We start from the raw sequence: 12,772 nt of genomic DNA, 5'->3' as shown, positions 1-12,772 counted from the left end.
CATCAAATTCATTTGATTTTCATTAATGAGCCTATTAAATGTGAAAGATGTCTAGATGCACTAAACATGTCCTTAGTAAGTATGTATGCTATGTAAATCAACTTTTACCTTGGATTGCTCGAAGAAGAGGCATGTCATATGAGTGGGGGGGTGCATCAACACATATTTGAGAAATCCAATATGTTCAACTCATTTCTTAGCTTGCAAAACCTTTTCTCATCCAATGGCTTGGTGAATATATCGGCAAGTTGATCTTCGGTGCCTACACTCTCAAAGCAAATATCCCCTTTTTGTTAGTGATCTCTTATGAAATGGTGGCGGACATCAATGTGCTTTGTTCTTGCATGTTGAACCGGATTGTTGGTCAACTTGATTGCACTCTCATTGTCACATAACAATGGCACTTTCTTGAACTTGATTCCAAAATCACTCAAAGTGGCCTTCATCCAAAGTATTTGTGCACAACAACTACTGGCGGATATGTATTCGGCTTCGGCGGTTGATAATGCAACACTATTTTGCTTCTTTGATGACCATGAAATAAGTGATCTTACCAACAATTGACATGTGCCCGAGGTGCTTTTTCTTTCAACCTTGAATCCCGTATAATCCGAGTCAGAGTAACCAACTAGCTCAAACTTTGCTCCGTTGGGATATCACAAACCAATATTTTGTGTATGCTTCAAGTACCTCAATATTCTCTTAGTAGCCTTAAAATGACTTTCTCTTGGTGAGGCTTGAAATCTTGCACACATGCATACACTAAACATGACATCCGGCCTTGATGCGATCACATAGAGTAGGCTTCCAATCATAGACTGATACAATTTTTGATCCACCATATTTCCACTTGCATCACTATCCAAGTTGCCATTTGTTCCCATTGGTGTGCTAATGGCTTTACTATCACTCATGCCAAACTTCTTGATCATGTCCTTGATATACTTGCTGTAACACCTTGGGTGTTTAAATACTAAAACATGCCATGTCATCATATGCATAGCACATCATTCATGTGTTAGTGAAAATTTTGATATGCATACACTAAAACAAGCTTATCTTTTATGTGGTATGTGTTGAATTGTATTGTTTGAATCAAGTTCAAAGTTTTGTTTATATTTGAATTTTTAAGAAAACCCTGATTTTCGGTATTTAAATCCTACCCTGAAAACTCATTTCAAAATCTAAGCATATTTTGGGGTTGAGCCTAAAAGCAAAAATGTAGAGCTTGTCAAGTTATGCAAAGTTTGTTTTTGGAGTTTTCAAAGTTGTTATGAAAAATTTGAAGTAATTTGAAAAGGCGAAATTCTTTAAATGTCCCCTATTTGAATTCAAATTTGCATTTCAAAATGTGGACCGAATTAGGGGGTGGTTATAAAAGCAAAGTTGTAGAACTTTGAATTTTGAGCAACTTTTATTTTTGGAGATTTTTGAGTTGTTATACAAATTTAGGAGTAATTTGGAAATTTAGATGAATGACAATTTTGTAAATATGTTGAACAGTAACCGCGGGCAACTGTCACCGCCGACGTCCTTCTCCTGGCTTCCAGTTGCACCTGTGGCCACCCATGGCTTCATCCTGGCACGAGCAGGCCACTGCGTGTCGCCTCCTTATGCCTTTGCTGCCCTATAAAGCCTTGGAGCCGTCGCCGTTCGTCTCCTTTCTATTCCTCTGCTTTTCCCGTCGCCACCGCTCAACTCCGGCGAGCCTACGTCGTCGCTGTAGTGCCTCCACCATCGCAGCCAAGCCAATCCCAGCTCCGTCTCCTCTTTGCGAACCTAGCCAACCAACTTTAGTCACCTGATTCCGTCGGGAACCCGCTGTGCGCACCTTTCTTCCTCGCGGCTGGTAACCTCACCGTCGCAAGCGCATCACCATGGCTAGCGCGCTATGGTCTGCCTCTGACCTTGCAAAGCCTTGTTTCAGCTTCGTCTCGATGCTGTGGTGCTTAATACCTTGTTGCTTGATCATTTTGTCCACTGCAGTCACCGGAACACCACCACCGACGATGTTTTGCTCCGCCGTGTTTGCTCAGATCGTCGAACCACCTTGCTGTTGCTCCTTTGGCTCGGTCTTTGACTCCAACGCGTTCGGGGTGAGCTACTGATGCTTCCTGAATGCTTTGTTTAACTGCTACCGGTCTCCTATCGTTGGTGTAGCACCGCCATGCAGTCGTGTCCACCATGGCCGGTGTCAGGCTTGAATCGTGTTGTGATTGAGTTAGCTAGTGTCTCTAATCGATACGCCTCGTCGTTGTGATCACAGTGGTGCCCTTGCCATCGCCGTTGAACTCACCGGCGGCGAGAAATCGCTGGTCAGCACATAGTCGCCGTAGTTAAATGCGGGAGGTTGGGGATGACAGGTGGGTCCCCGTTGTCAGTGACTCAGTGTTCAAAATGGATTTTTCTATTTTGCAGATTTGAATGAATAGTGATAGTTTTTGTTATTTTTGTGTAGAATTATTTAGAGTTCCAAAAATTATGAAATTTTTTGTGTGACCTCTCTGGGATGTATATTATTTAATAAAAATATGAAATATTGTTTTTCAGTACTTTTTGAATGTGATGAAAATTGCTCAATTAATTAATAAATGGGTTTCCATGATTTTTCTAGGCTTAATTAATTATCCTAAAATTATGAAATTTGTTTTGCCACTTACTTATCATGTGATGAACCTTTACAAAAATTTTGAGCTCAATTGGAACAAGTTGATTTATTTCATAATTTTGAATTAAATAATTAATTCATAAAAGCAAATAGTAACCTTTAATGATTTAGGTTTTTCGTGAATTTTTGATTGAGTGATGACCTTGGGTTATTAGTTGGTAATGATCCTTGGCAAATGAAGTATGTGTTACGAAAAAGGTTTAGTTAGTTTGACTTGTAACTGTACCGCGAAGGAAAGTTGTATTCAAGTTGTTAATTTTGCATCCATCATCAAGTATCATATTTCGTATCCCACATCATGTTAAACATGGCATTGTTACTACGTGTAGTGAACGAAGGTGAACATGTGGTAGTTAATCAAGTTATGGAGGAGCTTAATCTGTCTGTTGAGGTCGGACCTGATAATTGTGGAACGTCGTAGGGACCTGACTTTTCCGTGAACCAAGGCAAGCCCCGGATGCATTTAACCCTACCTTGTGTTTTACAAATTTTATCGCTTTTGCTTTTATATACTGCATTAAGTGATTAGGAGTTAAGTGGAAACCTAATTGGTGCGAAAACCTAATTGGTGCATTACCAACCTTGTTTTTCCATATCTACCTTGTTACTAGTTTTAATTCATAAATACCTAGTTATGCTTAGTCATGCTTAGTCGGGTGATTACCTGTCACCTGCGAGTTGTAAATGGATCTTTGGTTACTTATGTTATCATGAGATATGAGCATGTGAAGTAATAATCTAGACCAGGCGGACTCGGTGTGTGAGAGCCACAAGATATGGAGGTCTTTTGAGCGGCTTCTTTTTGCCTGTGTCGATTAAGGTCCGTCCGTTGTTGAACTGTGTGAGATGAGACTTTGTAGTACTAACCACATACTCCAGTAAGCCTTAACTTGGCTATTCTATTACGAGAATGGCTACTCGCGCACTAGGAGTGGAGAGATGGTGGGAATAGCATGTACCCATGTGGCAATGGGCTGGATTGGTGGAGTACTGTATTCTCGGGTGGTGCGGACCCGTTCTTGTTTTAGAGGATTCGAGGGTAGGTTGGTATATGTAGGTCGGGGACCTGCATATGTCGTGTGGTCTGGAATCCCCAGCTGGGTTTTTAATCGGTTTGAATTGTCGCTGCTCCTCGGTTATGGAGACTCAACTCATTGTTTGTCATCGTAGTTAATAACTAAAACTCGAGTAAGGTTTCAGAAAGAGTTTGATATGAAGTTCATGATCTCATTATAGATCATGGCAGATTCATATGTGGTTCTTATAAAGTTTTATATGTTTAAGTAAAGAATTTTGTTAAAGAGCTTTTACGGAAAAGAATTTTGATTATTGCTAAAGCCATACCTTGAATCCCTAAGTCTGCATCCCTGAGTCTTCTTAGTTTTTATTTCGGCTAAGTCTTGTTGAGTACGTTCATACTCAGGGTTCGTTGACCCTTGTTGCAGGTGAGCCTCATGAGCTGGTCTATTTTGGACCTTGCTGCATGACTGTTGTTCATGTCGACGACGATAAGTGAATGTGTGATCCTTAGGCAGGATGCTTATTTTGTGTGTTTGTATTATAATACTAATGCCACTCCACTACTACTATGGTTTGTAATAATTATTGAACTTAGTTTGTAAGGTTTGAAACAACTAGTTTGTAAACTAAGTTATCGTAAGACTTCCGCTATTTTACTCTGATGTTGATATTTGAATAAATGTTGTAATACTGTAATGACTCTGTAATGTGATCCTGCTCGGAAATCGTGGATGATTTGGGGTTCCTCGAGGACACCCAACAAACTTCTTAAGTTACCAGGAACATATGTATAGTTGTCAAAGGTCGTTGGATAGTGACAAGTGGATGTGGGTCCTATAATTTAGGAGGTTCTGCCATAGAATGGTATCAGAGCGATCGTTACAAAGTCTTTGTTGTATTGTTTTACAAAAACTTCAAAATGATTTGGGACAAATAAATATAACTTGTTAATTTGGTCCAAATTGCTTCTAGCTTATCTTATTTCATTCTCACCATTCCTTAATTGATTAAAAAGGCTTTGTGTGGTGGAGTAGTAATCTTATTATGCCCTATATAAAAATAACTGTGGTTATGTACCTTATAAGCTTTGATGTTTTTGTTCGTAAGAACGATTCATGCATCATGATTAATTCACTTGTTACTTCCTTCACCCTGAGTCTGGGTTGGGTAGTGAGTCTGGGTTGAGTTATGTAATCCATCCTGGCTGCTCTTTAGATTTTGATCAGATTGTCTTAATTGGATTAATCTTGCTTCCTATAGTATGGCTCGCACCAAGGTAACATCCCATAAGTCTGTTGGACCTAAAGGAGTTCCTCATCACTAGCTTGCCCCTAGAAATGAGGGTTCTAGCAGTAGCAGCTCTAGGCCTGATCCCCAGGTAGAGATACAGAGGCTTTCAACAGAGTTAGCATAGGCTACTAGGGATAGGGCCTTGGATGCCATCCAGGTGGGCAAGTTAAAGGATAAATTGAAGTGTCGCACCACCGCTCATAAGAACTATGAGCGTATGTTAGTTCATATGGTGAAAGGGAGAAATGAGTCTTGGCATAGGGAAGATGTAGCTAGAGCTAGAGTGTATGAGCTAGAATTTTATGTAGAAGATTTAGAAGAACATAATACTACTTTGCATGAAGAAGTCCATAGGCTGAGCAACCTCCTGGATCCAAACCATGAACCTCAAGCTGATGCAATGAACCCTAGTGTCATCATTGCTGATGATGATGAACTTGAAGAGGAAGAAGAAGAAGATTCAGAAGAATTAGTGATGGTTGATGAAAGTGATAATGAAGGCGGAAATGTTTCTAGAATGGATACCGATCACGAGATTTGATGTGGTCGAGGAGAAGAGTAGAGTTATAAATAGTGAGATCTAGTTAAGTTAAGTAGTCTTGTTTAGGTGTGGGCTTGTGCTTAAATAAGTAAACCCAATGTAATGTGTTTGCAGTAAGCTCTTTTAATATTTCAATAAAAGCTTATGAGTAAAGTTTGGTTTGTTATGAACAGATGCCTCGTACTCATGCTTCGGATATTCCTGGTTCTTCGCAGGACGAGGGTGGTGTTCCTGATCCACCACCAGTTCCTCCAACTTTGGCTGATGCTATAGCAGCACTAGTCCATGTGACCGTAGAAAATGCTCAATTGCTTCGAGAGATAGCTCAGAGTAATCAGAATATGGTGCAAGGAAACTATGGCTGCAATCATAACAGGCAGGAGGCTACATATGTTGATTTTACAGATACAAGGCCACCGGTGTTCACTAAGGTAGATGAACCACTAGAGGCTGATGATTGGCTTCGGACCATGGAGCAGAAATTTGATCTTATACCATGCACATAGATGTAGAAACCTATGTTTGCTGCCCAGCAACTTAGAGGTGCAGTAGGTGCCTGGTGGGCAAATCTAGTGGCTATGCAACCAGCTAGCATTCCAATAACTTGGGCTAAGTTCTGTACTACCTTCAAAGCTCATTATATTCCAGAAGGAGTGATGGCCATGAAGCTGGATGATTTCCTTGCTTTGAAGCAAGGGGATCAAACGGTTATGCAATATGTGGGTAGATTCAATCACCTATCACAGTATGCATCTGAACATGTCAATACAGATGCCAAGAAAAAGAAATGGTTCATGCAATGTCTGAATACCAAATTATAGACAATGATGACTACATGTACCAATGTTACTTATCATGAGGCAGTAAATATTGCAATTGCTTCCGAGGAGAAGTATTGGCAGCATAAGGAGATCAAGAAAAAGAAGAGTGTGCCGTCTGGATCTTTTGGTGGGAATCAAAAGAGGCAAAAGATAATCTATCATCTAGTCAACCATTATTGTCCTTCTTATCATCCACCGTAGTTCCAAGTCGGGCAATAGTCAAATGTCCATCCTGCTATAACTTACCCGAATTCACAACAGACAAATGCTCCTGGTGTCAATGCTCCAACGTCCTAGGGTCACAATTATCCATGTTACAATTGTGGAAGGTCCAGTCATTTCTCCAGGGAATGTCCGTATCCCAAGTAGTCTAATCAAAATTATCAGAAGGCCCCTGCCAATCAACAATAGGGTCAAGCACAGAACAAGAACCACAATTAGAATGCTCATAAGGGCAAAGATGAAAGGAAGACAGGACGGGTGTTCTATATTCAAGCTGGGGAAATTCTAGAAGGGGAGCCTATGATGATGGGTATGTTTCCTATCGCTGATCATCCTACTGTTATGCTTTTCGATTCTGGTGCATCTCATTCATTCATCAATAGAACCTTTGTCGTAAAGCATGCAATTCCAATTGGGGAAACAAAAGAAAATTTCTTTATACAGTCACCCAGGGGATGTCTGTGTAGTAAGGAAATGGTATACCAGGTACCCATAAACCTGGGTGGGCATATTTTTCCCACTACCATGATTATTCTCAAGGATCAAGATATAGATGTGATCTTGGGAATGAATTGGATGTATCAGCATAAGACTGTTATAGATGCTTTGAATAGGACATTAAGGGTGAGTTTGCTTGATAGTAATTCTCAGCTTCTTATCCAACTTCCTACCTTAAGGAGATCAGTGGAAAGAGTTTGTGCAACTTTTGTCAAGGAGATTAGAGATATCTCGGTAGTTTGTGAATTCCCTGATGTTTTTCCTGAGGATTTACCCGGTCTACCACCAGATACGGATGCTCAGTTTAACATAGAGTTAAAGCCTAAAATAGCTCTGATCTCTCGGAGAGCTTATAGGATGACTCCCAAGGAATTAGCTGGGTTGAAGACTCAGTTGCAAGAGTTGATTGAGAAAGGATTTATTCAACCTAGTTCATCACCTTGGGGATGCCCTGCAATTTTTGTGAAAAAGAAAGATGAGACCCTAAGGTTATGTGTTGACTATCATCTGTTGAATGAAGTGACCATTAAGAATAAGTATCCCTTACCTCAGATAGACTTGCTTTTTGATCAACTGGCCGGAGCCAAAGTTTTCTCCAAGATTGATTTAAGGTCAGGCTATCACCAAATCAAGGTTAAGCCTGAAGATATTCCCAAAATGGCATTTACCACAAGATATGGATTATATGAATACTTGGTAATGTCTTTTGGTTTGACAAATGCCCCAGCTTATTTCATGTATCTGATGAATTTAGTGTTCATGCCTGAGCTAGACAAGTTTGTGGTGGTGTTTATTGACGACATCCTAGTTTATTCCAAGAACAAGAAGGAACACGCGGAACATCTCAGAATTGTCCTGACCCGCTTAAGAGAACATCAATTATATGCCAAATTCAGTAAGTGTGACTTCTGGCTTAAGAAAGTACAGTTTCTTGGACATGTCTTATCAGCTGAAGGAGTTGCTATTGATCCAAGCAAAGTTAAGGATGTGCTTGATTGGAAACCACCAACCACTGTTCATCAGGTTCAGAGTTTTCTGGGAATGGCAGGGTATTACCGTCGTTTTATTCTAGATTTCTGTAGAGTATCCAAGTCCATCACTGGGTTGTTGAAGAACCAAGCCAAGTTTGTTTGGTCATCTGAGTGTGAAGAAGCTTTCTAGACTTTGAAGAGATTGTTAACCACTGCACCAGTATTAGCACAACCAGATATCGAGAAGTCATTTGATGTTTATTGTGATGCTTCTGGTATTGGTATTGGATGTGTATTGATGCAAGAAGGCCGAGTCATTGCCTATGCTTCCAGACAACTTAAGCAACATGAGGAGCACTATCCCACTCATGATCTAGAGTTAGCAGCAGTTGTCCATGCTTTAAAGATTTGGCAGCATTACTTGCTTGGTAATACGTGCCATATTTATACAGACCACAAGAGTTTAAAGTATATCTTTACTCAATCAGATTTGAATATGCGACAAAGAAGATGGTTAGAATTGATTAAAGATTATGACTTGGAAGTACATTACCATCCTAGTAAAGCAAATGTAGTTGCAGATGCCCTCAGTCGAAAGAGCCATTGCAATTGTCTGACAGTAAGAACAATGGGTTTGACTTTATGCCAAGAGATGGAAAAGCTGAGTATAGAGGTAATTCAACAAGGTAGTTTGACCAATATAATTGTTGAAGCCACTATTCAAGACTAGATTATTGTTGCTTAGAAAGAAAACAAGGGTATAGCCCATATCAAAGAAAGAATCAAGAATGGGAAAGCAGGATGCTTCAAAGTAGATGATGAAGGTGTGTTATGGTTCAAGAATTGCTTAGTGGTACCAAAGGTTCCAGAGTTGCGACAGTCAATTCTTGAAGAAGCACATGCTACTAGGTTATCTATTCATCTGGAAAGTAATAAGATGTACCATGACTTGACACAAAGGTTTTAGTGGACCAAAATGAAGATAGAAATTGCCCGGTATATAGCAAAGTGTGATACTTGTCAAAAGGTGAAAGCTATACATTTGAGGTCTGCTGGGGAGTTACAACCATTACCTATTCCAGCTTGGAAGTGGGATGATATTAGTATGGACTTTATTGTTGGTCTACCCAAGACATCAAAGCGCTTTGACTCAGTATGGGTTATTATAGATCGACTAACCAAGTCAGCACATTTTCTTCTGGTCCAGAGTACATATCCCACTATCCGATATGCCAAGATGTATCTAAATAGAATTGTGAGTTTACATGGGGTACCAAAGACCATAGTGTTAGATCGGGGTACACAGTTTATCTCTAGCTTTTGGAAACACTTGCATGCTTCATTAGGTACCAAACTCCTATATAGTAGAGCTTATCATCCCCAGACTGATGGTCAGACTAAAAGGGTCAATCAAGTACTTGAAGATATGTTAAGGTGTTGTGTCCTTAACTATTCCAAGAAGTGGGATGAATATCTACCTTTGGCTGAGTTCTCAAACAACAATAGTTATCAAGAGAGCATTAGAATGGCTCCATTTGAAGCACTTTATGGTCATAGATGCAGAACATCACTGAGTTGATCTGAACCCGAGGAAAGAAGATTCTTTGGAGTTGACCTCGTGAAAGAAACAGAAGACAAGGTTAAGCAAATACAAAGTAATTTGAAGATAGCTCAGTCCTGACAAAAGAGTTATGCAGATAAACGACGTAGACCATTGGTATTTAACAAGGGAGATTTTGTATATCTGAAGGTATCACCAATGAAGGGAGTTACCCGTTTTGGTGTTAAAGGCAAGTTGGCATCTCAATATATTGGGCCATTTCAAATTTTAGAGAGGTATGGAAAAGTGGCATATCGCTTGAAGTTACCCGAACATCTTTCAGCTGTACATGATGTGTTCCATGTTTCTCAATTGAAGAAGTGTCTCTGAGTGCCTGATCAAAATGTTGAGGTTGAAGGAGTAGAACTTGAACCTGATTTGACCTATTCCGAATATCCTATCTGAGTTCTGGATCAGAAAGACCATGTTACTCGAAGGAGGACAATCAAGTTCTATAAGATACAATGGAATCAACATTCCGAAGAAGAAGCTACTTGGGAATCCGAAGATTACTTGCTAGAAAAATTTCTAGAGTTTCTTGCGTCAATATAGAGTAATATTAGTTGAGCTCGGTTGTTACAAATTGTGTTTTGTAAAGAGGCCTTAGCTGTTTTATGGACATATTTTGTATGTGTTCACACGACACATTTCCTTTTCCATTACTTACCCTATGGCTTTGAATCTCGGGACGAGATTTCTTTTAGGGGGAAGGATTGTAACTCCTCGGGTGTTTAAATACTAAAACATGCCATGTCATCATATGCATAGCACATCATTCATGTGTTAGTGAAAATTTTGATATGCATACACTAAAACAAGCTTATCTTTATGTGGTATGTGTTGAATTGTATTTTTTGAATCAAGTTCAAAGTTTTGTTTGGATTTGAATTTTTAAGAAAACCCTGATTTTTGGTATTTAAATACTACCCTGAAAACTCATTTGAAAATCTAAGCATATTTTGGGGTTGAGCCTAAATGCAAAAGTGTAGAGCTTGTCAAGTTATACAAAGTTTTTTTTGGAGTTTTCAAAGTTGTTATGAAAAATTTGAAGTAATTTGAAAAGACGAAATTCTTTAAATGTCCCCTATTTGAATTCAAATTTGCATTTCAAAATGTAGACCGAATTAGGGGGTGGTTATAAAAGCAAAGTTGTAGAACTTTGAATTTTGAGCAACTTTTATTTTTGGAGATTTTTGAGTTATTATACAAATTTGGGAGTAATTTGGAAATTTAGACGAATGACAATTTTGTAAATATGTTGAACAGTAACCACGGGCAGCTGTCACCGCCGGTGTCCTTCTCCTGTCTCCTGTCGTCGGCGTAGCGCCGCCGTGCAGTCGCATCCGCCATGGCCGGCGTCAGGCTTGAATCATGTTGTGATTGAGTTAGCTAGTGTCTCCAATCGATACGCCTCGTCATTGTGATCACAATGGTGCCCTTGCCATCGCCGTTGAACTCACCGGCGGCGAGAAATCGCCGGTCAGCACGTAGTCGCCGTAGTCAAATGCGGGAGGTTGGGGATGATAGGTGGGTCCCCGTTGTCAGTGACTCAGCGTTCAAAATGGATTTTTCTATTTTGCATATTTGAATGAATAGTGATAGTTTTTGTTATTTTTGTGTAGAATTATTTGGAGTTCCAAAAATTATGAAAATTTTTGTGTGACCTCTATGTGTTGTATATTATTTAAGAAAAATATGAAATATTGTTTTTCAGTAATTTTTGAATGTGATGAAAATTGCTCAATTAATTAATAGATGGGTTTCCATGATTTTTCTAGGCTTAATTAATTATCCAAAAATTATGGAATTTGTTTTGCCACTTAGTTATCATGTGATGAACCTTTACAAAAATTTTGAGCTCAATTGGAACAAGTTGATTTATTTCATAACTTTGAATTAAATAATTAATTCATAAAAGCAAATAGTAACCTTTAATGATTTAGGTTTTTCTTGAATTTTTGATTGAGTGATGACCTAGGGTCATTAGTTGGTAATGATCCTTGGCAAAAGAAGTATGTGTTACGAAAAAGGTTTAGTTAGTTTGACTTAAAACTGTACCACGAAGGAAAGTTGTATTCAAGTTGTTAATTTTGCATCCATCATCAAGTATCATATTTCGTATCCCACATCATGTTAAACATGGCATTGTTACTACATGTAGTGAATGAAGGTGAACACGTGGTAGTTAATCAAGTTGCGGAGGAGGTTAATCCGTCTGTTGAGGTCGGACCTGATAATTGTGGAACGTCGTAGGAACCTGACTTTTCCGTGAACCAAGGCAAGCCCCGGATGCATTTAACCCTACCTTATGTTTTACAAATTTTATCGCTTTTGCTTTTATATACTATATTAAGTGATTAGGAGTCAAGTGGAAACCTAATTGGTGCATTACCAACCTTGTTTTTCCATATCTACCTTGTTACCAGTTTTAATTCGTAAATACCTAGTTATGCTTAGTCATGCTTAGTCGGGTGATTACCTGTCACCTGTGAGTTTTAAATGGATCTTTGGTTACTTATGTTATCATGAGATATGAGCATGTGAAGTAATAAATCTAGACCGGGTGGACTCGGTGTGTGAGAGCCACAAGACATGGAGTTCTTGTGAGCGGCTTCTTTCCGCCTGTGTCGATTAAGGTCCGTCCATTGTTGAACTGTGTGAGATGAGACTTTGTAGTACTAACCACATACTCTAGTAAGCCTTAACTTGGCTATTCTATTACGAGAATGGCTACTCGCGCACTAGGAGTGGAGAGATGGCGGGAATAGCATGTACCCATGTGGCAATGGGCTAGATTGGTGGAGTACTGTATTCTCGGGTGGCGCAGACCTATTCTTATTGTAGAGGATCCGAGGGTAGGTTGGTATATGTTGGTCGGGGACCTGCATATGTCGTGTGGTCTGGAATCCCTAGCTGGGTTTTTAATCGGTTCGAATCATCGCTGCTCCTCGGTTATGGAGACTCAACTCACTGTTCATCATCGTAGTTAATAACTGAAACTCGAGTAAGGTTTGAGAAAGAGTTTGATATAAAGTTTATGATCTCATTATAGATCATGGCAGATTCATATGTGGTTCTTATAAAGTTTTATATGTTGAAGTAAAGAATTTTGTTAAAGAGCTTTTATGCAAAAGAACTTTG

This window comes from Miscanthus floridulus, chromosome 11 (assembly GCF_019320115.1).
Source record: "Miscanthus floridulus cultivar M001 chromosome 11, ASM1932011v1, whole genome shotgun sequence".
Taxonomy (NCBI): Eukaryota; Viridiplantae; Streptophyta; class Magnoliopsida; order Poales; family Poaceae; genus Miscanthus; species Miscanthus floridulus.
This window is presented reverse-complemented; position numbering follows the sequence as displayed.